Source organism: Bubalus kerabau, chromosome 10, assembly GCF_029407905.1.
Source record: "Bubalus kerabau isolate K-KA32 ecotype Philippines breed swamp buffalo chromosome 10, PCC_UOA_SB_1v2, whole genome shotgun sequence".
Classification (NCBI taxonomy): Eukaryota; Metazoa; Chordata; class Mammalia; order Artiodactyla; family Bovidae; genus Bubalus; species Bubalus kerabau.
In genome coordinates this window covers 59,099,155-59,126,535 of record NC_073633.1, presented here as the reverse complement: position 1 = coordinate 59,126,535, position 27,381 = coordinate 59,099,155, and the positions used below count along the sequence as shown (strand labels likewise).

The 27,381-nt window shown below is 40.9% G+C and overlaps 1 protein-coding gene and 1 long non-coding RNA gene across 9 annotated transcripts in view; one reads left to right on the top strand and one right to left on the bottom strand.

Moving 5' to 3' along the window:
- RFX7 (regulatory factor X7) overlaps positions 1-4,451 on the bottom strand; it is a 147,240-nt gene extending 142,789 nt beyond the window's left edge. For 2 of the 8 annotated variants that reach the window (XM_055537862.1, XM_055537861.1), the window contains exon 1: positions 1,872-2,006. The gene's annotated coding sequence lies outside the window, so the exon portion shown is untranslated. Of the gene's footprint in view, positions 1-146; positions 525-944; positions 1,054-1,871; positions 2,007-4,317 lie in introns of those variants that run through there. The other 6 variants (XM_055537860.1, XM_055537859.1, XM_055537867.1 and 3 more) reach the window with 4 other exon arrangements.
- Positions 42-27,147, top strand: LOC129621429 (uncharacterized). Its single transcript, XR_008699355.1, has 3 exons — positions 42-209; positions 18,950-18,981; positions 25,863-27,147. It is a non-coding gene; the product is annotated as an uncharacterized LOC129621429 (long non-coding RNA).
- The last annotated feature ends 234 nt before the right edge of the window (positions 27,148-27,381 follow it).

Genomic DNA, 27,381 nt, shown 5'->3' with positions numbered 1-27,381 from the left:
AGGAAAAACGTGGGGGAGGTGCTGGCGAGAGAAAGAGAACTTGCGTTGAGGAGGAGAAACCAAATTTAATATTTGGCGTGGAAATGGGATTTCTTTTTTTTTTTTTGCATCCTCCAAGCAAGTAAAGTGAAATCAGTCAACATTACCCCCTCTCCCCTCGACAAGTGAGGATTACTTTCTCCTTGGTGAAAAGAACAGAATTGAATCAGGTAAGAGGATAAGCTGACTTTTCAGAAGCCCCCAAAGAAGAACACCCGTTGGAATTAACCACCCTTTAGGTAATTCAGTCTTGAACGGAAATCGCGAGGCAGGAGCTGGGTTGAGTGCTCCTCGGTCGGGCATTCAAAGCCCTCCAAATCTGGCCCCACTTTAGCTATCCAATCATCGCTGCCTCCATCCCCCTGCAAGAACTCTCGGCTCCAATCAGTGAAGTCTCCATGCCATTCTCAACGCGCAGCAGACTCATTCTTCCTTCGTGCCTTTGCTCCTGCTGTTCCTCTCACCTCCCTCCACACCCCACCCCCTTTGCAGGAACGCCCTCCTTCCTCCTCTATACCGCTCTCCAGCCAACCCAGTCTCCAAGGCGCAGCTCAAGTCGCAGCTTGTCAGGGTCCCTGGCTGCCAAGGCCCCTGCCTGCCTCGGAAAGAAACGCATGTAGTTCTCACAACATGGTGGCTCAGGCTCCATTCACAAGCGCCTTCCTTTTGGATCCAGTTGAACCCCTGAACGTCCTCTCTGCCTCCTCCCCCGCTACTCATCCTTAAGAGCTAGCTTTGCCCACTGAGAGTAAGACTCCCTGCCAGAAACAGGCAGGTCCCCTTTAAGAGCAGAAGAATTGGCTTTTCTAGGTGGGGCTGATCAGGGAGGCCTAAACTGCCTGGTGTAGAAGACTACAGCCAAGGTCTCTGGCACCAGATGGAACAGCTGCTCAGCTCATACTGACCTTTCTCTGGGCCTGTGGGTGTTATGAGCTCTTCAGCTTTAACTTTTCTGACAGTTTCTATCGTGTTTCTACCTGTCAGATTCTCTGGCCACTTTCCTGCCCTGCTTGGACTTTGGGCAGCGAGCCTCTGCCACCATTTAGACTCCTGGGTGTGGGGAATCTGATTGGCTTGGGTTTCTTGGCCTTTGGAGTTCTCAGTTCCCTGCCTTGGCCTGAAACCGTTTTGCTTTTGCACCACCGTGCCCCCAGGCCTAACTCACAGAATCCACTCCCAGATTCGCTGAATTCTTACACGTGGTGGGAGCACAGGGACTAGGAAAGAGGAAGGACACCTATGTGCAAAATAGCTCTTTCATGAGGATTTTAGGCCTGTGGGATTCCTTTGCACTCTGAAGCCCATGGCACTGATTCTATCACACAACGAGCCCCCCTTTCCATAAGCTAAGGTCACTGTTAGCTTAGCCACTTTTATAAAATTAAGTTGTTTTTTAATTCATTTTTGCACATGTACCCTTGGGTCCTATGTAAAGGCAGCCTTTTTTTTTTTTCCTGTACCAAATTGAAAGACGTGGTGTACACTAGACAGAAGCTTTGAGGAATAAAAATAGCTAATGCTAATAACGAATGCACACTTTCACTGTGCAAGACCTAGCACTTTCTATACACTACCATCCGCAAACTGTAAAACGTAGGTACTATTCTCTCAATTTTACAGATGAACCAGAAGCTTAGTGAGGTTAACTGTCTTAAAGTGACCCAAAGAGTAAATGAGGGAGCCAGGATTTGAATCCTGAAGTCTCATGCCGAAAAAGAGGTTATATCGAAAGATCTTGGATGCCTATATAAGCTCTATATCCATGCAGAAGATGGAGGAAGTAAAAAGACTTTGGGCAAAGTCGCCAAGTCCCCCAGGTTCTAACTTTTTACCTTGCCAAGAGAGAGTGATGATGGCTCCACGTTGCCACACCCTGGGAGGGGGAGACCCTAGGGAGTGAGAGATTCATCCAAGAAGGGAAATTATCTGAGTCTGCCAAAGTCCTTAAGAAAAGGAAGCTGACAACCAGGACGCTTTTTAAAATTTCGCTGCCGGGTGTCACACAGGCTGACTTCCCGAGTGCAACTTTTGAGGGTTTTATAGGTTCCATAAAAGAGCATGTCAGCCCACCAGCCACTAGAGGGCACAGCAGAGCTGCAATCCTGGGCTGCCCTCTAGCGGCGGTGCGGACGAAAGGGCGTCGTTGAACCTATGGGGCCTTCAAAGACCCACAGGCGGTTGAAAGAGCCATCTCCAACTCTTAGGTTCAGCAAGCAATGAGAACAGATTGGCAAATAGTATCAGATTGAAGAGATCTTATTGCTAGAATGGACATCCTTGCTGGAAGGCTGTAAATGGTCAGCCCCCACTACTTACTTAAAATCTGGGAGTAGAGTATGCAGTCTTGTTACCGTTTTCGGACAGGGCAGTGACTATAGTTAGTTATACTAGTAGAAACCTTAAAGAAATCTGATGAAGTTACTCAGAATGGTGGGTAAGGACTCAAGCCAAAGCCAGACACCTTGAGTGCAGGCAGCAGTGTGGCCCTGGTGTTTCTGAAATTTTGCCCCCCTCTTGTTAGGAAACTGTACTAAGGCCCCTCAGGGACCCAGAATCAATGTGGTTCATTTCCTCAGACCTTCTCTTTGACTCACTGAGAAGTAATGGAAAACATTATAGTAATCATGAACTTTCAATAGAGCATGCTAGATTCTGAGCTTCTGTTTCTGAAGATTATAATAAGTCTGTTCTCCCTGTGAAAGTGTACTCCTGTGGAAAATTTTGAGAAACTCTGATGTAGTGGGAAAGAAAGACTCCAGTCTGGGAGTCAGAAAACCTAAAAATTCAAACCCTCTATTTCCATCTTGGTAAAAATGAAAATCATGACCTACCTCACAGGTTGTGAGAAACATGTTAAGGTGATACCTAAATCAGGATACTGCTATGCACAGAGAAAGATAACCTATAAGGTGGACTGTGAGCACCTCAAAGCCTCATGTTCTATTTATCCTAGTACTCCTGGGACACAATTCCTTACTCCTGGGTGTTAAGTAAATATTTGTTGAATTCAGTAGTTACCTAACCTTAATTTTCTTAGCCCAGTACATCATGCCATCTTGCTTTCTTCTGTCTAAATTTTGTGTCATTTATGAAACTAAATTTCTTATATGATAACTGTACATACATTTATTATACCCAATACATAAGAGCATCAGACACTGAAAATATAAATAGATAGGTAAGACCTGGTCCCAACTTAAAATAGTTCGCATTCTGGGGAGCAGAGAGATCTATTACTACATATTAGTTACACAAAATGATGAGTATAGTGGAGGAAGGGATTGGTCCTACTCAGGGCAAAAAGAGCTTTTGGAGAAGACCTCTTGGCTAGCATTTGAATGGGGTCTCATCGGGTGAATGATGATGATGAATGACGTTCAACAGGCAGAGCAATAAGGGAAGATGTTTTCAGACCAAGGAGCAGAGCAAACTCTGGTGTGAAGCCATGAAAAGACACATGGGATGAGCGCATAATGCAGTGTTAGCTTTGTGCTCAGATCCTTAATAGAGTGTGTAGGGGAGGAAAAGGAGGGGATGGAGACAGCCCATTTTACAAAATGTTATTCTGTGTTATTAGTTACAATTGTTCTGTCAAAAGATGAGGCCCAAATAGGCTTCATCATTGGTGAATACTGAATAAGTGCTTAAAGTGTACATTTAATTTCCACAAATTACGGTGATTTACAGTTGTGGAAAAGATAAGGTTCTACTCTCTTTTCCTTCTCTCCTTGAAAACGAAGTCTTCCCTCATCATCTTTTCCTTTACCATTACTTTCTCTGTCTTCTTTAGTTGCAGACTTTTCTCTCTAGAGCTGAAAGTAGAATATGTAATCATCTACATGTTATTTAGGGGAACAGGAATGGAAAGCTTTCCACCTCCAAAAAAAATCTTTCACCATATCAGAAAGTGGTGCAACCACTTTCTTTGGGCTAAGCTGTTGTCTTTCAAAATGCATGGAGTCCTAGGGGAGCTGATCTATTAAGTTCCAATGCTGTAATGTAATTGAGTTTTCAGTCTTTTACTAGCTTTAGAGCAAGGGAGGTGTGGGCAATGGGGAGACAGACAACAAAAAGGAAGCAAGATTACAAAAGAGAGAGGTTGGAAAGTTCAAAGCCAAGTGCATATTGGCAAATTTGGTTAAACTTTCTCCATACTGTGCTTACTGATGTTAGTGTGATGTGAAAATGTGAGTTCTCCTGTCAGAGCACAAATATTCCATTATGTCATTAAAACAATGGTTTGTTAAGGCAAATTAGCCTAACTATTCATGGCCTTACCTGGTGGCTCAGATGTTAAAGAATCTGCCTGCAACTCTGGAGACTGGGTTTGATCCCTGGGTTGGGAAGTTCTCCTGGAGAAGGGAAGAGCAACCCATTCCAATATTCTTGCCTGGAAAATCTCATAGAGGATCTTGGTGGGTACAGTCCATGGGTGGCTATTTAAATACTAGGCAAGGCAACAGGGTGTTAACAACCTAGTTATGTTACCCTATCTATACAAGTCATTCTGTCAGGTCCCTTTACTTATCTCTAAGGATTATTGAGATAAAGTTCTCCTAATGTACTTGGCTCTTCAGGTGAAAGGTATTATGAAAATGCATACCAGGTACTGCTTTGATTTCATTTAGAAATTCTCCATTGTTGTTACCATAGACGTGTTTATGTTGTGACCTGAATTCTCTTGATGTGAAAGAAGGTTCAAGTTAATATCATCTGTCTGAATTGTAAAAGAAATGTTTACTTTTACTTGGGGCCAGAAAGGTCCCAAGTAGAAATGTGATATCTTGGAAATTCAGGCCAGCAGCAGCTGTGAACAGAAGCCGGTAAAATAAAAGCATATTTACCTAACCCTAAAAGTGACAGTGAAAAGACACTGGAGCCAGTCCTTCAACAAGGAGGTCAGCCCTGGTGCAGTTTGAAGTGGTGGAGCCTAGTCAGTAATCCACAGACTCATCGTTCTGTGGTTCAAGACACACTTATGTCCTCCTCATATACTAATTATTACACTGAGAAAGATTTTTAAATAATTGGTAAATACAGTATTATTCTAATCTTCAGGAAGTTCCTAATCTAATTGGAACACATATCAGCCCACACATATTTTTGAACACCAAGTGAAAATACAGGGGACAAACAAAAAAACAAGTGTGTGACAGGATAATTTATTGAGCTGTTAATTTGGTTTATGTTCTTATATTTTCCCTCCCCTCCATTCCAAACAGGCTTCTAGGGAGTTTGTGTTTCTAGGCAGAAAGAAGTTGACAGGAATTCTCTCTTAGACAACTCCAGGAGGCACTGCTTGCGTTGTCATTGAAGCCACCTGGCCTGGACACAGAATGCAATTTCAATGGTATCCCTGAAGTTGTGGCCAGCGATTTGCCCTCCAGGTTTCTTGCTCCCAAAGGGGGCATTCAAGAGGTAGGGGATTCAAGAGGTAGGGGCATCTGGGGAGAGAGGGAAAGGAGGAAAGAGAGAAAGGGAAGGAGGGGTTGTGCATAGGTGGAATTGTTGCAAAAGAAAACATTTCCCAAACTGGAAAAGAGTCATAGTCAGGGTTTCAGTAGTGAGGATACCAGCCTTTATTCCTTGAAGGACCCCAAGACCTAGCCAAACATCAGATAGATGCATGGTGATCCCCCTGCCACTGCTACTCAGTCCATGAGCAGAGCTGTTGTCTGGCTTGTGGGGACCATACATCCCTGAACAGTGAAGATGTCAAAGTCCATCTTCCCCCATTTTCTGGCTCAACATAGATCTTCCAGACTCTGGTGAATTCCTAGGGAGGAAGGGAGGGAAGCCTGATAATAACTGGGATTGGATTTCCTTCTACTTAAGCAGAATTAAGGCTGGAATCACTTAAGTCTGAGGTGAATTTGATTTGATTTAAACAAAGTAAAGAAGCATAACATTTCTTGCACAATCAAATTTATTCTTACAGATTTATACCTAACTAGAAGTGAATACAACATACAAAACAACATTGAGAGAGTAAGGTTAAGAATCACAGTGAACGGCACAACTAACATCTGCTGAGGGAATTAAGAGAAAGAAAAGAGCAAATGGAGCTAGAGCAAAAGGAGGTGACTTTATGGAGGGCTTCTGACAGAGCTAGAGTGTAAGGAAAGGAAAGGAGTTTTTGAAAGCAGGAGACAGAGTGGCGGCAAGTCAGACGGAAAAGCAATGTGAGCATAGCAGGGAAAGGAGAATCACTATGAAGAGATAAACAGGAGACTGGCCTAACTGGAGTGAATGTGTGTGTGTGTCCAACTTTGCGACTGCAGCCCGCCAGGCTCCTCTGTCCATGGAATTCTCCAGGCAAGAACACTGGAGTGGGTTGCCATTTCCTCCTCCAGAGTATCTTCCTTACCCAGGGATCAAACCTGCATCTCCTACGTTGACAGGCAGGTTCTTTACCACTGAGCCATCAGGGAAGCCTCAGTTGGAGTGAAGAGCTGATGATAAAGGTTGTGCTGAGTATCAAATTTCCAAATGTCTTCTTCCACCCTCACTGAATAAGGCAGGGTTGTATCAGAGAACAACCAGTAGATATATTATAAATTTCTTATAATATTGATTATCATCATATACTTATCAAAATATTTATTGTAATTATTTTATTATGTAATATAAAGGAATTGACTGGCATGATTGTGGGAGCTAACAGGTTCAGGCTGTGTAAGGCAAGCAGCAGGCTAACAGGCCAGAAACTTTTGGGCAGGAACAGGCACTACAGTTTCACAGGTGGGATTTCTTCTTCCTTAGAAAAAAATCCTAGTTTTGCTCTTAAGGCCTTTCCCTTGATTAGATGGAGCCCACCTAGAATATCAAGGATAACCTCCTTTCAGTTCAGTTCAGTCACTCAGTTGTGTCCAACTCTTTGCGACCCCATGAACTGCAGCACACCAGGCTTCCCTGTCCATCACCAACTCCCGGAGTCCACCCAAACCCACGTCCATCGAGTCGGTGATGCCATCCAGCCATCTCATCCTCTGTCGTCCCCTTCTCCTCCTGCCCTCAATCTTTCCCAGCATAAGGGTCTTTTCCAATGAGTCAGCTCTTCACATCAGGTGGCCAAAGTACTGGAGTTTCAGCTTCAACATCAGTCCTTCCAATGAACACCAGGACTGATCTCCTTTAGGATGGACTGGTTGGATCTCCTTACAGTCCAAGGGACTCTCAAGAGTCTTCTCCAACACCACAGTTCAAAAGCATCCATTCTTTGGCGCTCATCTTTCTTTATAGTTCAACACTCACATACATACATGATCACTGGAAAAACCATAGCCTTGCCTAGACAGACCTTTGTTGGCAAAGTAGTGTCTCTGCTTTTTAATATGCTGTCCAGGTTGGTCATAACTTTCCTTCCAAAGTAAAGTAAGCTCCTTTACTTAAAGTCAAATGATTGTAGAAGTTAACCACATGTAACAGAATTTCTTCACAGCAACACCGAGGTTAGCTTTTTAATTGAATAACTGGAACATTCGCATAGTCAAGTTGACACTTAAAACTAACAATCACATTCACTGCACTCTTTATGTCATCCCTCATGTATCTGAGAAGAGAGAAGTCTTTGAACCTCAGGAAAGATCATTTCCTCTGAAGTAGGCCAACCTGTGTTCCTTCCTTGGGTATATTTATTTTCTATGCTTTTTTTGTATATAAATATATGTATTACCAGGAACTTTCTATTTTTCTTTATCCTCTTCCCCTCCCATTATCTGATGTTGTTCCAAGAAAGAATTGTGGTTTGATATTAGTATTTTTTTAAATCTTTTTGTTTTTCCTATTTATAGTGCCTCTAATGTTATCTGTTAGCATCAATCTCCTGAATTGACCAAGGCCTCAGGTTTCTGCCTCCTATAACCCTCTAAGGGGCTCAGTCAATGTAAGCCTCCATCCTTGTGACTTGTAACCCTGGGTCCCTGGTTGGAACAAGGCTAAGCATCCAACATAAGGGCAACCAGTCCCCTGATTGGACAGTGACCTGTGAACTGGCTAAATATAAGATCTTTGCCCAAGTAAGAGGTTAGTAATTAATCAACAAATTGATTCCTTTCTTGGAGAATATAAGGCTTCCCTGGTGGCTCAGACGGTAAAGCGTCTGCCTACAATGAGGGAGACCCAGGTTTGATCCCTGGGTTGGGAAGATCCTCTGGAGAAGGAAATGGCACCCTACTCCAATACTCCTGCCTGGAAAATCCCATGGATGGAGGAGCGTGGTAGGGTACAGTCCATGGAGTTGCAAAGAGTCAGACACTCCTGAACGACTTCGCTTTTTTTTTTTTTTTGGAGAATATAAGTATGATTGATTAAGGGAGAAAGTTAGGTAGTTGGTGGTTAACAAAAAAAGTACACAAAAAGACAAAAGAGGCAGACCTCAGGTATCATTAGACAATAGCAGCCAGTAGAGGCAATAAGAAGCAACTGTGAGTAGATAAGTCAAAAAGGCTTTCCGAAGATAAGATAATTGCTTAGTCATGGTAAGAGCAACAGGCCCAGGGGTGGATAGAAACCGAGGAGATTTTTATTTTTGGCCATACCGCAGAGCATGTGAGATCTTAGTTCCCCGACCAGAGATCAAACCTCACACCCTGAATTGGAAATGTGGAGTCTTAACCACTGGACCACCAGGGAAGTCCAGAAACTAAGGAGATTTTTTGATGGAGCTCCAGAGTAAGGGCACAAATGAGAAAGAGCAGGTTATTGGCCAGGCCCTGGGGAAATTCAGAATAACTGCCCAGAAACCCAGGAGCAGACTTATAAGTGACCTCATAGTAACTTGAATCAGAGAAGGCAATGGCAACCCATTCCAGTACTCTTGCCTGGAAAATCCCATGGGCGGACGAGCCTGGTAGGCTGCAGTCCATGGGGTTGCTAAGAGTCGGGCACGACTGAGCGACTTCACTTTCACTTTTCACTTTCATGCATTGGAGAAGGAAATGGCAACACACTCCAGTGTTCTTGCCTGGAGAATCCCAGGGACGGGGGAGCCTAGTGGGCTGCTGTCTCTGGGGTCGCACAGAGTCGGACACGACTGAAGCGACTTAGCGGCAGCAGCAGCAGAAGTAACTTGAAGAGAGCTAGGGAACATTAAGTTTATTCAGGTTCCAGTGAAGTTCTAGCAAATGATTTATGTCCTCAGATCCCCAAGAGAAGGTTTCCATCGCTGCCTTATTTTGGTGTGAATCTCTCTTTTCCAAAAGAGTCTTACACATGCAGTTGTAGTCCTGACCATCTCAAGGGCTCAATCTTGTGGCAAGAATTACATCCTCTTGGAAGTCTTAGCTTATCCATTCTTCATCTCACCTGCACCCAGGTTGAGTTAACTGTCCCTTTTTGTTATCCTTTAGGACCTCCCACAGCCTTACATCACAGATACTACCTTGTTATGTGGTAATTGTAGATTTACTTGTCAATTTTTTGTACCTACCCTTCCCACCTCTGGCTCCCAGTACTGGCTCCCAGTATATATGGTCAAGATGTGTGTTTTTATTCTCTGTATCTCCTACATATAGAATAGGCCCTATCATAAAGTAGCCAACTAATAAACGTTTGTTGAATTATTGAATTAGGGAGAGCTCCTATTGTTTAGGCCAAGGGGGAAAAAAAAAGGCAGAATGTCAGAAAAAGCTGAATAGGCTAATAAAAAAACTCAAAAGCTTATCCATAATAAGAGTGCAGGTACTAAGAATTTAGTTCAGTTCAGTTCAGTCGCTCAGTCGTGTCCCACTCTTTGCAACCCCATGAATAGCAGCACGCCAGGCCTCCCTGTCCGTCACCGACTCCCGGAGTTCACCCAAACCCACATCCATTGAGTCAGTGATGCCATCCAGCCACCTCATCCTCTGTCGTCTCCTTCTCCTCCTGCCCCCAATCCCTCCCAGCATCAGAGTCTTTTCCAGTGAGTCAACTCTTTGCATGACATGGCCAAAGTATTGGAGATTCAGCTTTAGCATCAGTCCTTCCAATGAACACTCAGGACTGATCTCCTTTAGGATGGACTGGTTGGATCTCCTTACAGTCCAAGGGACCCTCGAGTCTTCTCCAACACCACAGTTCAAAAGCATCAATTCTTCAGCACTCAGCTTTCTTCACAGTCCAACTCTCACATCCATACATGACCACTGGAAAAATGGACGTTTGTTGGCAAAATCATGTCTCTGTTTTTGAATATGCTATCTAGGTTGGTCATAACTTTCCTTCCAAGGAGTAAGCGTCTTTTAATTTCATGGCTGCAATCACCATCTGCAGTGATTTTCGAGCCCCAAAATATAAAGTCTGACACTGTTTCCACTGTTTCTCCATCTATTTCCCATGAAGTGATAGGACCAGATGCCATGATCTTTGTTTTCTGAATGTTGAGCTTTAAGCCAACTTTTTCACTCTCCACTTTCACTTTCATCAAGAGGCTTTTTAGTTGCTCTTCACTTTCTACCATAAGGGTGGTGTCATCTAATCTGAGGTTATTGATATTTCTCCCGGCAATCTGATTCCAGCTTGTGCTTCTTCCAGCCCAGAGTTTCTCATGATGTACTCTGCATATAAGTTAAATAAGCAGGGTGACACTATACAGCCTTGACGTACTCCTTTTCCTATTTGGAACCAGTCTGTTGTTCCATGTTCAGTTCTAACTGTTGCTTTCTGACCTGCATATAGGTTTCTCAAGAGGCAGGTCAGGTGGTCTTCATACTTAAAATTCATGTCTCCATGACTCTACACAAGATTTTCCCAAGCAGCCAAATTTTGTCTGTTCAGCTAAACATCTGGTGCTATGATTCTCCAGTTTTAAAGGTACCTTGGCCAGCCCTGTTCCTTTTAAGGGAAAGAGTCAGCTACATTCTCCCTTTAGCCTCTAGTTTCTTATCTGAATTCAGATCCATGCGCTTGGGTGGGCCAGGCTCAAGGCTGATTCTCAGGGTGATGCCTTGGGCTTCCAAGGTGAGAAGCCAGGACTCAGATCCCAGCCCTACCCCTTGCCACTTTTGTACTCCCAGACAAGTCCCTCACAGCCCTCTGAGCCTCAGCTTCGAGATGGTAGAAATGGGGGAAATAAGGACTCATTTATTAAGGACCATAACTATAAGGACTATATAAGGACTCCTCATAGTTATGCTGAAGGTTTTATGAAAAATAATTGTGAAAATACCTAGCACAATGTTTTATAGTTAGTAAGAGCTACATAAATGTGAATTTCTGTGTATTTTATTCCTGAGGAGGTGAAGAAAGGAAGGGAAGCCGTAAGATGATGGTAGAGGACAAGGGCCTTAACGATAGCAGGAGTCCTGAAAATCAAAAGGGCTAGCAGCCTAGGGACCTTGTGCCACCACTTGAAAATCTGATAAGGCACAGGTCTTAGTCATCCAAAGCCACAGTGCACCTGTGGCAGTTGCCACAGGAGATACCTTGATCAGAACATGGAAGTACATTCAGTCCCTGCCAGGTTGAAATTGGGGCACAACTGATAGTGAGATAGATACTTGATGGCAAGGAAAAAAGTTTTTGTCTACTACAAGCAGAGAAAATTTAGAGATTCACCTAGTGCTGTCTCAGAGAGCTCTGAAAGTGTACAGAGGTTGACAGTAACCCCTGCAAATGAACCCAAGGCTGGAAATGGAGAAAGAGAGGAAGGTATTAGTAGTCAACTGAGAAATCTCAAGAGTATTAATAGGAATTTCAAACACATCTGCTCCTTCTGAGGTCCTGAAAGAAAGCCCAATGAGACCAGCTAGTCTACTGAAGGACTTAAAAGCCCAGATAATGTGTGTGAGTGAGTGGGGGAGGGTGTATCAGGGTTTATGCTTTCCAGTGGTTCTAGGAAGAGACCCTTAAATCAGGACTAAAAACTGTTAGAGTTAGCTTATGGTGTACTCTGAAATCTACTACTTGGCAGGCAGGGATCAAGAAATGGCAGGATAAGGGTAGAATTCCACAGCAGGATGAGCTTGTTAGTCAAATGTCACAGATGTCAGATCGCTGCCTAATGTGTCATTTGTTATCAGGTAGAAAACGTGGCTAAGTGATTACAGCTTTGCAGTAACCATTGTCTCCTACCCCCATGAAGGAACACTTCTTAGTTGAATGGACCACCCAATCTATTTTTAAAGACACGAGACTCGAGACTAAGTACCCCTTTTCATTATAGTTGGTGAACATCCTTTTCTCATTTCGAATCCCCTCAGATGCTGTTGGAGTACGGCTTCCTTGCTCTTTCTGTGTCACAAATACTCTTTCTGAGTATATTTTTAAAGGTTTTGAAATTTTAAAAATGGTAATATCATGTCACCACCCACAAAGCAATTATATTTAATGGTGTTTTAGAAGAGTTGGTTTTAAAATCCTGTACATGAACATTAAATGAAGACATCAGACTGAAGGAAATTTACCTCTACCAAATCTTATGAAATGACAGAAATGACTGAGAGATAGGGGAGAGGGGAAGTGGGGAGTGGAATAACTGTTAACAGGTTCTAGGACAAAAAAGTATCATCAATATATTAGAAAATTTTAGGAGATGGTATCAGGCCTTGGCAGGCTTCCCGATGGCTCAGCGGGTAAAGAATTGGCCTACAATGCAGGAGACCTGGGTTCGATCCCTGGGTCAGGAAGATGCCCTGGAGGAGGAAATGGCAACCCACTCTAGTATTCTTGCCTGGGAAATTCCACAAACAGAGGGGCCTGGTGGAGTACAGTCCATGGGATCACAAAAGAGTTGGGCACGACTTAGCAACTAATCAGCAGTAACATCAGGCCTTGGGGAAATAAACTAGAGCACCTGAACCTCAAACACTCCTAAGCTTAAAACTACTACAGGAATAGAAGCAATTTCAGGGATGCTTCTATTTCAAAGAGATTCAGTGAGTAGAGGGTGCTGGGGTAATGATTAGAGCAGTGAATGGAGACACTGCATTTGTGGCAGCTGGACTGCTGATCTCCTTCCCTTTTCCTGTTTAGAACTGTCCACAGATTAAAGCAGTGAGCCCATAAGTCCTGGGAGCTAAAGATAGAACAATAGCAATGGACTTCAGGAGGGATGGGAAGACCCCTCACTCTGAAATCCAGCAGAATGTCCTTCTCTTCTCCTATAATCACCAGAGTCAACTCACATTAAGTGAAAGTAGAGCTCTAACAGGAATTTTCATTTACAAAGTACAAGAATAATCAATGCAAGATATAATAATAATACATTTGTACATGTATCAAACTCACTAAATACTGAAAAAATACCTGTGGAAAGATAAATGAAAAGATATGTAGACATTTGTTTTATAAATTTCATCTTATAACTTTCAGAAAAATATAATTATCAGTAAAATGCATACTTATAAGTATTATAACAATTATCTTCAAAGAGATTAGGATGTTATTACATTAGTGGAAGCAAATAGTGATCTTAGAGATTAAGAACAAGATTTTAAAAATAAGAAAACTCAACAGATGTGTATCACCAATAGAAATTTCTTTAAAGGATAACTGGCTATTGAATGAAGTTTAATAAAATAAGTAATGAATCCAAGAAAGATGAAGATATTTAAGGAACAGTGAAGAGGAAAGAAACTAGTTAACTTGCCTAATTATGGTATATGTTTAAAATTAATAACATAAAATTAAAACCTAGACTAGATGCTGGCAGGCTTTTTCTATAAAAGGCCAGAGAGTAAATTTTTTCAGCTTTGTGGTCCATACAGGCTCTGACTCAACTGCTCAGCTCTGCTCTATAGTGTGAAAACAGCCATAGATAATATGTGATTGAATGAGCCTGTTTTGTTCCAATAAAACTTTGTTTACAAAACAGGAAGCAGGACAAATTTGGCCTGTAGGCCACTTCTGTTTTGGATGAAGACAACATAAAGATGGCAGAGAAAAGGCATGATGAAGAGATAAGAGGGAAGTTCTGAAAGTGTGTAAAACCCACTCAACCAGATGGCAGGAAAAATGTCAAATCACCAGTAATCAAAATATATGACAAATGGATATAATTTCCTAAGCAAAGACAGAAAATTTCAAATTTTATAAAATAATAACATGTCTAGTCATAAGATATTTAGAAGAAATACATCTAAAAAGAAGTTTGAAAAGAAAAGAACATACAAAGATAAATAAGCCTAATAACTAAAAATAGATAACAAGTGTGGTAACAGTTTAATGTCAGACTAAAAAAAAGGAATTTAATGTAAAGAGGATTTGACAAGATAAAGAACATTTATGTTGACAAAAGATACAATTCCATAAGAAGGCCAATTAATAATGAATCTTTTCAAACCTAACAATATAACACCAAAAGTCATGTTTATAATATATGAAGTAAAAACTGATAGAAATACAGATAGGAATGAAAAATACACAGCTATTTTGGAAGACTTCAACTCAAAAACTGACAGATGAAGTAGGAAAAAAGTAAGCAAGAGTAGTGAGGATTTGAATAACACAATAAAGGAACTTGACTGAATAGGTATAAAGGACTTTGTATACTATAATGGTGAATGCATAATCTCATCAAACACACATGCAACATTAACTACCTTCTAAAACACAAGGAAAATGTTAATAAATTCCCAGATAAGAAATCATTCAGTTCACATTCTTTGATCACACTGCAATAAAATTTGAAATTAGTAAACAAAAGAATACAATTTTTATAACTTGGAAATAAAAACCCACATCTTTAACTTAGAATAATGGTAGTGAAAAGAAATGTAAAATGAAGTTATTGATTAGTTAAAAATAATGATACCAAAATTTATTCAACATTATTATACAACCAGTTTTGTGCTGAGTGATCTACTTGGATTGTCTCATTTTATTATTGCAATAATCCTGAGAAGTCGATTCTGTTATCATCTCTTTTCACAGATGAGGAACTGAAACACAGAACTCTGTTAAATAACCTGCCCAAGGGCACATAGATGACAGAGTTGGGGTTTGAACTGAGTGACTTCACTTTCACTTTTCCTTTCATGCATTAGAGAAGGAAATGGCAACTCACTCCAGTGTTCTTGCTCGGAGAATCCCAGGGACGGGGGAGCCTGGTGGGTTGCCGTCTATGGGGTCGCAGAGAGTCAGACACGACTTGGCAGCAGCAGCAGCAGTATAGTCTGGAGCCAGTGTATTTAACCACTACAACAAGAAGAATGATGAGATCAATACAATTCAAAATCTATACATACTCAGAGAAAATATATAGACTTGGGTGCATACGTTAGAAAATAAGAAAAGAGTGAATAGAAGCAAATCATACATATAGCTCAAGAAGCTAAAGGGAGAAAATTTTAAATATACCAGGAAAGTGTTACTAAAGAAAAAAACAGAAATGAATGAAATGAGTAAATTTTAATAAACTGAAAAGAACCAAAAATATAAAAATCTAGTATGTCTAATCAAGGTTTAAAAAAAAAAGAATTATCAACATTTGAAATGAGAAGGGACATTATAAATATAGAGTAGATTCTTAAAAAGTCTGAGATACATTCTAAATTTAAGATAATAAATCAGAAAAATCTAGACTAAAAAAGTTTCTGGAAAACAGAAATCACCAAAATAGACCCATGGAGGAATGTTCACCTTAAAACAACAAGCAACAATACAAACACTGAGAGCACTGAAAAGGTATTCAAAGCTCTTTCATAAAAGGACACCAAATAAAGAAGGTTCTATAAGTAAGGAACATGCTATACTGATTTTAGCAATCTAATGCCTTGAAAAAAGTAAAAAGTTTTCTAACCCATTTACATTGGAGCTGACATGGTCTGAAATTTAAAACTGACAAAAAAAGCATACACTGACTTATGAACACATATTTAGGTATCTTAAGTATAAGTAGAATGAATCCAGAATTGTATTTTTTAAATGTCATAACTAATAGCAAGAAGAGATAAGAAAGCCTTCTTCAGCAATCAATGCAAAGAAATAGAGGAAAACAACAGAATGGGAAAGACTAGAGATCTCTTCAAGAAAATTAGAGATACCAAGGGAATATTTCATGCAAAGATGGGCTCGATAAAGGACAGAAATGGTATGGACCTAACAGAAGCAGAAGATATTAAGAAGAGGTGGCAAGAATACACAGAAGAACTGTACAAAAAAGAGCTTCACGACCCAGATAATCACAATGGTGTGATCACTCACCTAGAGCCAGACACCCTGGAATGTGAAGTCAAGTGGGCCTTAGAAAGCATCACTACGAACAAAGCCAGTGGAGGTGATGGAATTCCAGTTGCGCTATTTCAAATCCTGAAAGATGATGCTGTGAAAGTGCTGCACTCAATATGCCAGCAAATTTGGAAAACTCAGCAGTGGCCACAGGACTGGAAAAGGTCAGTTTTCATTCCAATCCCCAAAACAGGCAATGCCAAAGAATGCTCAAACTACCGCACAATTGCTCTCATCTCACATGCTAGTAAAGTAATGCTCAAAATTCTCCAAGCCAGGCTTCAGCAATACATGAACCGTGAACTTCCTGATGTTCAAGCTGGTTTTAGAAAAGGCAGAGGAAACAGAGATCAAATTGCAAACATCCGCTGGATCATCGAAAAAGCAAGAGAGTTCCATAAAAACATCTATTTCTGCTTTATTGACTATGCCAAAGCCTTTGACTGTGTGGATCACAATAAACTGTGGAAAATTCTGAAAGAGATGGGAATACCAGACCACCTGATCTGCCTCTTGAGAAATTTGTATGCAGGTCAGGAAGCAACAGAACTGGACATCTAACTACAGACTGGTTCCAAATAGGAAAAGGAGTACATCAAGGCTGTATATTGTCACCCTGCTTATTTAACTTCTATGCAGAGTACATCATGAGAAATGCTGGGCTGGAAGAAACACAAGCTGGAATCAAGATTGCCGGGAGAAATATCAGTCACCTCAGATATGCAGATGACACCACCCTTATGACAGAAAGTGAAGAGGAACTAAAAAGCCTCTTGATGAAAGTGAAAGTGGAGAGTGAAATAGTTGGCTTAAAGTTCAACATTCAGAAAACGAAGATCATGGCATCCGGTCCCACCACTTCATGGGAAATAGATGGGGAAACAGTGGAAACAGTGTCAGACTTTATTTTTCTGGGCTCCAAAATCACTGCAGATGGTGACTGCAGCCATTAAATTAAAAGACGCTTACTCCTTGGAAGGAAAGTTATGACCAACCTAGATAGCATATTCAAAAGCAGAGACATTACTTTGCCAACAAAGGTTCGTCTAGTCAAGGCTATGGTTTTTCCTGTGGTCATGTGTGGGTGTGAGAGTTGGACTGTGAAGAAGGCTGAGCGCCGAAGAATTGATGCTTTTGAAGTGTGGTGTTGGAGAAGACTCTTGAGAGTCCCTTGGACTGCAAGGAGATCCAACCAGTCCATTCTGAAGGAGATCAGCCCTGGGATTTCTTTGGAAGGAATGATGCTAAAGCTGAAACTCCAGTACTTTGGCCACCTCATGTGAAGAGTTGACTCATTGGAAAAGACTCTGATGCTGGGAGGGATTGGGGGCAGGAGGAGAAGGGGATGACAAAGGATGAGATGGCTGGATAGCATCACTGACTTGGTGGACGTGAGTCTCAGTGAACTCCAGGAGTTGGTAATGGACAGGGAGGCCTGGCGTGCTGTGATTCATGGGGTCGCAAAGAGTCGGACATGACTGAGCGACTGAACTGAACTGAACTGAAGAAGGATTTATCCAAGGTATTCAAGACTGCTTTGAAATTCAGAATATATTAATACAAATCATTACATTCAAAATAAAGTGATATAATTATCTTAAGAAATGCAAAAAGCATTCGATACAATTTGACAACTATTTTTGATTAGAAAGAAAACGACTTTTGCAAACCAGAAGTAGAAAGAAACTTCTTTGTTTTAATAAAAGATATATCGGCATACACAATTTTTGAGTATGTGTTAGTCGCTCAGTCGTGTCCGACTCTTTGGAGCCCCATCGACTATAGCCTGCCAGGCTTCTCTGTCCATGGAATTCTCCAGGCAAAAATACTGGACGGGGTTGATATTCCCTTCTTCAGAGGATCTTCCCAATGCAGGGATCAAACATGGGTCTCCTGCATTGCAGGCAGGTTCTTTTACCATCTGAGCTACAAGCATCATACCTAATAAAATATTACAAGATTTCCCACTAAAGTTTTTTCAGTATTGTTCTGAGAGTCCTGGCTAATGCTATGGAATAAGAAAAAGAAAGAAATGGCAAACAAGGAGGAAATATTTTCAAAATATGTATTATTACATTTAATAAGGAACACTCCAAAATTGATAAGAAAAAATGTAAACAACCTAATAAAGACATGTGCCAAGGATCTAAATAACCACTTCAGTAAGAAGAAATTTAAATAATGACTAAAAATAATTTAAAATAACAAAGAATTGCATTTTTTCCCCTTAGAACTGGCAACTTTTTAAGAGATGGATAATATCTAGTGTTTATTAAAGATGTGTGGAAACAGGTATTTTCATATATAGTTGGTCAGAATGTAATTTGTAAGCCTTTCTTAGCAATTTAGCAGAATTTACCAAAATTTTTACTCTACAATTTTCTTTTCTCAACAGTTTTGTTTCTGCTGTTTTAGCCAAACAAAATTAATTGTTCATAATGCACAAAAAATATTTGTTTGTGTGCACCAAGAAATTTTAAGAAAGTTTGTTGCAGCATTGTTTCAAATAATGAAAAATTATAAATAATTTGTATATCCGCTAGTAGGGAAATTACTCAATTATGTTACATTGATACAATAGAATACTACCCAGCTATTAAAATGAAACTGATATGTATTCAACAGAAAGGGCTGAGAGATGAATTTTTAGGATAAAAATAAAACTACTATAAAGCATGAATTTTTAAATATTACACATATATGTGCATGTAAATGCATAAAAATAATTTGGAAGTAGGATCACTTAATGGATTTTTTGTTTTAGGGAGGACAGCAAGAATGAGGGACAGGAAAGAGGTAAGGCTAATGGCTTAGTCTATTTCAGTGTTGTTTGAATCTTTCAGTGAAAATATATTCCTGTAAATTTTTCTGTTTTATTAAAGTTTTTTTTTGAGTTTTAACATTCAGAGACTAAAGTGCAAAACCAAAAGTATATATAGCCCAATGAATGTTAACACGTGTATTACTTATGTAGCCACTGCCCAGATCAAGATGTAGAATATTTCTTCTCCCTAGGACACTCCATTGTGCTCCTCTATTGTACCTGCCACCACAGATTATTTTATCTGTCCCAGAATTTCATAGAAGTAGAATCATACAGCTTACTTCAATTTTGTGTCTGGCTTTCTTTTGTTACATATCATGTCTACTATACTAATCCATGTTATCAGTTCTTTTTTTATTGTTTGTAGTATCCCACTGTTTGAATATACCACAATTTAGTTATCCATCTTCCCTTGACAGACATTAGAGTTATTTTCAGCTATTAGGAAGAAAAGTGCTATGGCCAACCTTGTACAGATCTTCTGCAGTATTCGTGCATTTCTCTCATATACCTAGCACTGAAACTCCTGGGTCATAAAGGAGGTTTTAGTAGAGTGATTCAAGGTGGTTGTAACAATTTACATTTTTGTTAGTGTATATGAAAGTTCCAGTTCTAGTTGATCCATATTCTGGCTACTACTTCATACTGTCAATTCTTTTCATTTTAGCCATTTCAATAAGTGTGTACTGATATTACATTGTGTTTTTTTATTTGCATTTCCATGATAATTAATCATATGGAATATATTTTCATGTACTTATGTCCATGCTGATAGTCTCTTTTGTGAAATGGCTGCTCAAGTTTTTTCTCATTTTCTTTGAGCTGTTTTTCTCCATTGAGCTGTTTTATTTTTTTCTTTTTAATTTGTTGACATTCTTTAGATATTGCAGATGTATTTTTTGGATATATATGCTATATCTATGATATGTTTATATATACATGCATATATATATGCATATGTATCACAAATATCTTCTCTTAGTCCATGTCTTGGTGATTCACGCTCTTGATGGTGTACTTTGATAAATAGAATTTCAGAATTTGTAAGTCTTTTATTGTTCATGGTTTTTTGGATCTTATTTAAGAAATCACTTCCTATCTCAAGGTCATGGTATTATTCTTTGTTGTCTTCTGGAACAAGGATCAGCAGAATATGGCTCATGTGGCCTGCCACCTGTTTTTGTAAATAAATTTTTACTGGAACACAGCCATTCCAATTTATTTATGTATTCTCTATGGCTACTTTATACTACAACAGCAGAGTTGAGTAGTTCCAACAGAGACCATGTGGCCCACAAAGTTGAAAATATTGATTATCTTGTCTTTTACAGGAAAAATTTACTAACCCTTCTTCTAGAAAATTATTTACTTTCATATTAGGCTTATAATCCAATCAGAATTAAGTTTTGTAAATGGTGTAAAATAAGGTTAAAGTCTGTTGCATATGAATTATCCAATTGCTTCAGCATCAGTTTTTTAAAATAAAATCTCATTACCACAAAATTGCAGTAGCACCTTTGTTGTATATCAGGCTACTGTGTAGGCATAGCCATTTCCAGACTCTCTCTTCTGTTTCACTGTCTGTTTATCAATCACTGCACCCATATCACACGCTCTTAAGTATCATAGGTTTATGCTAAGTCTTGACATCTGACATTGTAAATCTTCCAACAATTTTTCTTTCTGATTTTTGGCTTTGTAAGTTGTTTGCATTTCCATATAAAATTTTGGAATGGGTAGCCTTTCATTCTCCAGGGGATCTTCCCAACCCAGGGATTGAGCCCAGATCTCCTACACTGCAGGCAGATTCTTTACCAGATGAGTCACTTGGGAAGCCCATATAAATTTTAGAATTCCTTAATAAATATCCACAGAAAATTTTGATGGGAACTCGACAGTGACTGTATTGAGTCAGTGAACTAATTTTGGAGTAGTCAACATCTTTATCCGATGGGAGTCTCCATATACATGAACATGTTCTTTCTTAAAATTGCTTTTGCAATTCAAACTCATTTGTGGTTTCATACAAATTTTAGAATTATTTGTTCCAGTTCCATGAAAAATGCCATTGGTATTTTGATAGGGATTGCATTAAGTCTGTTCACTTCAGTTCAGTCGCTCAGTCATGTCCAACTCTTTGCGACCCCATGAGCCGCAGCACGCCCCCAGGCCTCCCTGTCCATCACCAACTCCCGGAGTCTACCCAAACCCAAGTCCATTGAGTCGGTGATGCCATCCAACCATCTCATCCTCTGTCATCCCCTTCTCCTCCTGCCCTCAGTCTTTCCCAGCATCAGGGATTTTCAAATGAGTCAGCTCTTTGCATCAGGTGGCCAAAGTATTGGAGTTTCAGCTTCAACATCAGTTCTTCCAGTGAACACCCAGGCCTGATCTCCTTTAGGATGGACTGGTTGAATCTCCTTGCAGTCCAAGGGACTCTCAAGAGTCCTCTCCAACACCACAGTTCACAGTTCAAAGCGTCAATTCTTCTGTGCTCAGCTTTCTTTATGGTCCAACTCTCACATCCATATATGACTGCTGGAAAAACCATAGCCTTGACTAGATGGACCTTTGTTGACAAAGTAATGTCTCTACCTTTTAATAGGCTGTCTAGGTTGGTCATAACTTTTCTTCCAAGGAGTAAGCATCTTTTAATTTCATGGCTGTAGTCACCATCTGCAGAGATTTTGGAGCCCCCCAAAATAAAGTCTGCCACTGTTTCCACTGTTTCCCCATCTATTTGCCATGAAGTGATGGAACTGGATGCCATGATCTTAGTTTTCTGAATGTTGAGCTTTAAGCCAACTTTTTTACTCTCCTCTTTCACTTTCATCAAGAGGCTCTTTAGTTCTTCACTTTCTGCCATAAGGGTGGTGTCATCTGCATATCTGAGGTTATTGATATTTCTCCCGGCAGTCTTGATTCCAGCTTGTGCTTCTTCCAGCCCAGTGTTTCTCATGATGTACTCTGCATATAAGTTAAATAAGCAGGGTGACAATATACAGGTTTGACGTACTCCTTTTCCTGTTTGGAACCAGTCTGTTGTTCCATGTCCAGTTCTAACTGTCGCTTCCTGACCTGCATACAGGTTTCTCAAGTGGCAGGTCAGGTGGTTTGGTATTCCCATCTCTTTCAGAATTTTCCACAGTTTATTGTGATCCACACAGTCAAAGGCTTTGGCATAGTCAATAAAGCAGAAATAGATATTTTTCTGGAAGTCTCTTGCTTTTTCAATGATCCAGCATATGTTGGCAATTTGATCTGTTTCCTTTGCCTTTTCTAAAACCAGCTTGAACATTTGGAAGTTCACAGTTCACGTATTGTTGAAGCCTGGCTTGGAGAATTTTGAGCATTACTTTACTAGTGTGTGAGATGCCCTAAAACTTGTCAGTAAATCTCCTTCTTGTGAGATCCAGGTGCTTTTCAAGATGCTGCCTCTGTACTGGGTATTAGAGTGAGTGATTTTGTGCTTACTTTTTTTTTTCTGTTAAAAAATGTTTATTTTTATTTTTGACTTTGTCAGGTCTGAGTTGTGGCACTTGGGATCTTTTGTTGTGGCTCATGGGCTTCTCTCTAGTTGTGCATGAGCTCAGCTTCCCTGTGACATGTGGGATCTTAGTTTCCTGATTAGGGATCAAACCTGTGTTCCCTGCACTGGAAGGCAGACTCTCAACCACTGGACCACCAGGGAAGTCCTGAGCTTACTGTTTTTTTCAATGTATGTTTTCACTTTTATTAGTTTCTTTCCATATTTTTATTCTTTTTCTAACTTCTTGAGATGGTAACTTAGAAATTGATTTTTAACTCCCCCCATCCCCAATATATGCACTTAAAGTCATCTTCATTCTAAGCACTGTGAATCAATAGGTCCAATCAGGAGAGAGTTAAGAACACAGTAATTTCAACAGAAAGATTTTATTAATAATATAAGGTATTACTGGACTTTCCTGGTGGCTCAGACAGTAAAGAATTTATTAGCCATACCAAGGGATTGCAGTAATGAGGGGTTGGTTAGCAAGAAGTAAAGAGGATTCTAAAGAATACAGAAATAGTAGATACAAGGAATAGCTCCTACCACCAATATCCCCCCCACTTCTCCCCCTCACCCAGAACTGAGACAACACACCAAAGAAGAGGCCTACTAAGACCTGAGACCCAGACCTTTCTGTAGAAGGCAGAGTGTGGCTCACTAGATGGCAGAAAAGTTACTCTGGTGCATCATCCTAAGATACACCCTGAAATCCACCCAGTGGGGTGCCAGGAACAACTTCACAGAGACGCCTCACCGGAGGGCCTTTGCTACAAAACATGCCAGGGGAAGCTCTTGGCTGCTAAATGCTGCTGCCACAGTGGACTGTTCAAGTTTAGAGTAGGGGAGAGCAATGAATCCTGGCAAAGCTTGCCCAGCCGGCACACCAGAACCAGGAAGCAAAAATTCTCCTCCTGCAGTGTATTTACAGTGCCCTCTGATGGCAAAGTTCCAGTTGGCAAGGGGAAATATATAAAGGGCCCAAACCTATTTTCACAAAACAACCTAATAGGTGGAACTTGGAAGGGAAGGGCAATAAATAATAACTAACACATGCTTTTTTAGCTATATCCTATACATTTTGGTGTGTTTCATTTTCAATATTTGATTTTCATTGTGCTTTCCTGACTACTGGGTTATTTAGAAGAGTGTTGGTTAATTTCTAAACATTATCAGATTTTCTAGTTATCTATTAATTGATTTCTAGTTTTATTCCACCATAGCTTGAGAACATGCCTTAGGTGATTTTAACTTTTTGAAGTTTTTTCAGACTTGTTTTATGCATACCATATAGTACATTTTGGTAAATATTTCATGAGCACATGAAAAGAGATTGTATTCTGCAGTTGCTTATTGTTGTTGTTCAGTCACCACGTCGTGTCTGACTCTGTGACCCCACAAACTGCAGCACATCAGGTCTCTCTGAGTCTCACATCTCCTGGAGTTTGCCCAAGTTCATGTCTGTTGAATCAGTGTTGCCATCCAACCATTTCATCCTTTGTTGCTCTCTTCTCCTTCTGCTTTCAATCTTTTCCAATGAGTTGGCTGTTTGCATCAGGTCACCAAAGTATTGGAGCTTCAGCTTCAGCATCAGTCCTTCCAATGAGTATTCAGGGTTGTCTCTCCTTGCTATTCTCTGGAACTCTGCATTAAGTTGAGTATACCTTTCCCTTTCTCCCTTGCTTTTTGCTTATCTTCTTTCCTCAGCTATTTGTAAAGCCTCCTCAGATACCCACTTTGCCTTCTTGCATTCCTTTTTCTTTGGGATGGTTTTGTTCACTGGTTCCTGTGCAGTATTACAAACCTCTGTTCATAGTTCTTCAGGGACTTTGTTTACCAGATCTAGTCCCTTGAATCTATTTGCCACCTCCACTGTATAAATAGGGGATTTAATTTAGGTTGTACTTGACTGGCTGAGTGGTTTTCCCTGCTTTCTTTAGCTTAAGCCTGAATTTTGCTATAAGGAGCTGATAATCTGTGCCACAGTCAGCTCCAGGTCTTGTTTTTGCTGACCGTATAGAGCTTCTCCATCTTCAGCTACAAAGAATGTAATCAATCTGATTTTGGTATTGACCATTTGGTGATGTCCATGTGTAGAATCATTTCTTGTGTTGTTGGAAAGGGGTGTTTGCTATGACCAGTGCATTCTCTTGGCAGAATTCAGTTAGCCTTAGCCCTGCTTCATTTTGTACTCCAAGGCCAAACTTGCCTGTAACTCCAGGTATTTCTTAACTTCCTACTTTTGCATTGCAATCCACAGTGATGAATAGAACATCTTTTTTTGGTGTTCATTCTAGGAGGTCTTATAGGTCTTCATAGAACTGATCAACTTCAGCTTCTTTAGCATCAGTCGTTGGGGCATAGACTTGGATTACTGTGATGTTATTTGGTTTGTGTTGGAAATGAACCGAGATCATCCTGTTGTTTTTGATGTTGGTCCCAAGTACTGCATTTCAGACTCTTTTGTTGACTATGAGGGCTTATTCATTTCTTCTAAGGGATTCTTGCCCACAGTAGTAGATATAATGGTCATCTGAATTAAATTCACCCATCCCCTTCCATTTAATTCACTGATTCCCAAGATGTTGATGTTTCCTCTTGCCATCTCCTGCTTGACTGTGTCCAATTTGGCTTGATTCATGGGCCTAACATTCCAGGTTCCTATGCAGTACTGTTCTTTACAGCATTGCATTTTACTTTCATCACCAGACACATCCATAATTGAGCTTTGTTTCCACTTTGGCTCAGATGCTTCATTGTTTCTGAAGCTATTAGTAATTGTCCTCCACTCTTCCCAGTAGCATATTAGACACCTCCTGACCTGGAGGGCTCATCTTTTGGTGTCATATCTTTTTGCCTTTTTATACAGTTCATGAGGTTCTCACAACAAGTATACTGGGGTGGTTTGCCAGTCCCTCCTCAAGTGGATCATGTTTTGTTTGAACTCTCCACTATGACCCATCTGCCTTGGGTGGCCCTGCACTGCATAGCTCATAGCTTCATTGAGCTACACAAGCCCCCTTGGCATGATAAGGCTGTTACCCATTATAGATTATTACTATATACTGAACATATTTCCCTGTGCTGTACCGTAGGACCTCATTTGTTTCTATTTTTTATTTGGTAATGTATATCTGTTTAATCCCAGATTTCTAATTTATCTATACCCCATGACCCTGCCCTTTTCCCTTTGGTAACTGTAAGTTTGTTTTCTATGTCTGACTCTATTTTGTAAGTAAGTTCATTTGTATCACATTTTTAGATTCCATATATAAGTGATATTTTTGTCCCTATCATTTCTAATAAAAACTTAATTACTTCCAGATTCCATGACCAACAAGACCATACCACGGCTGGACTGCAGCTGAACAGAAATGGCCAGAAAGATCCATTAGTGAGATTTGGTCAGCAGATCCTACAGCTCTGAGGAGCCAGAGCCACTGGGGGCAGATGGCACCCAGGGCTCTGGGTAGGAGAAAGAGCCCAAGATCCTTGGCATCAGGCCTGGGAAGCAAGACCCCCAAGGACAGGAAGTCCCAAAGTGATGAGGCAGCTGAGTAGTAACCAAATGGCACGAGAGGCTGGGAAAGGCCTGGGGCGCCTGCTGATGGGCGGAACTGGAGACCAAGTTTGTTGCCCCCACATGTCCCCCTTTGCAGCTAAATTGAGTCCCACCTTAAAGGCTGGCTGGTCCTGGAGCTTGGCCAGCCCCACAGCCCTGAGCGACACATGAATAGCACATGAGGCAGTGGTTCAGAGGGACCCAAAGGGCAGTTCTTGGTGATGATTATAAGCAGCCTCATTACCCCTGACACCTCTAACACAGACCTATAATGTAGCTGTGGGGACGCCCAAATCACAGACATAGTCACATCTGATGTAGCTGTGGAGACATCTGAATCACAGACGTAGTGACGTCTGACGTGGCTGTGGGGACGCCCGAATCACAGAGAGTGACGTCTAATGTAGCTGTGGGGACGCCCAAATCACAGACGTAGTGAGGTCTGATGTGGCTGCGAGGACACCCGAATCACAGACATAGTGATGTATGACGTAGCTGTGGGGATGCCTGAATCAAAGACACACTGACATATGACGTAGCTCTGGGGACACCGGAATCACAGACGAAGTGACGCATGATGTAACCGTTGCGGCGTGCATATCAGACGTAGTGACGTGTAACGTATCTGTGGGAACGCCCATATCAGACGTAGTGACGTGGCTGTGGGGGCACCCAAATCACAGACGTAGTGTCGTTTGACGTAGCAACGTATGACGTAGCTTCAAGGGATGCCAGTATCACAGACGTAGTGACGTCTGATGTAGCTGTGGGGATGCCAGTATCACAGATGTAGTGAGGCCTAACGTGGCTGTGGAGACTCCCATATCAGAAGTAGTGATGAGTGATGTAGCTATGGGGGCACCCGAATCGGACATAGTGACGTCTGATGTGCCTGCGGGGACTCCCGAATCACAGACGTAATGATGTATGACGTAGCTGTGGGGGCATCCTATCACAGACATATTGACATAGATGTGGAGAGGCCTCGGACCCCGGGGCTGAACTGGTGGCTGTGGATGACCACTCTATCCTCATGCCTGAAACTCCTTCCAGGGACAGAGATGAGAAGCTCCAACTGAGAAAACTGGTCTCTCCGCCTAGCAGCTTCCGCTGCCGCTGCTGCCTGGCTGGACAGTTAGCTACTGCCGTGTCCCTGGCACAGGTAGGTGGCCAGAATGTGGCACACACTTTTTATGGTTAGTGTATAAAGTTGATTAAATTTGTTAGTAATTGTGTTCAAAGAATCTATATAACTTATATAATTTTTTTTTAAGTCTAACA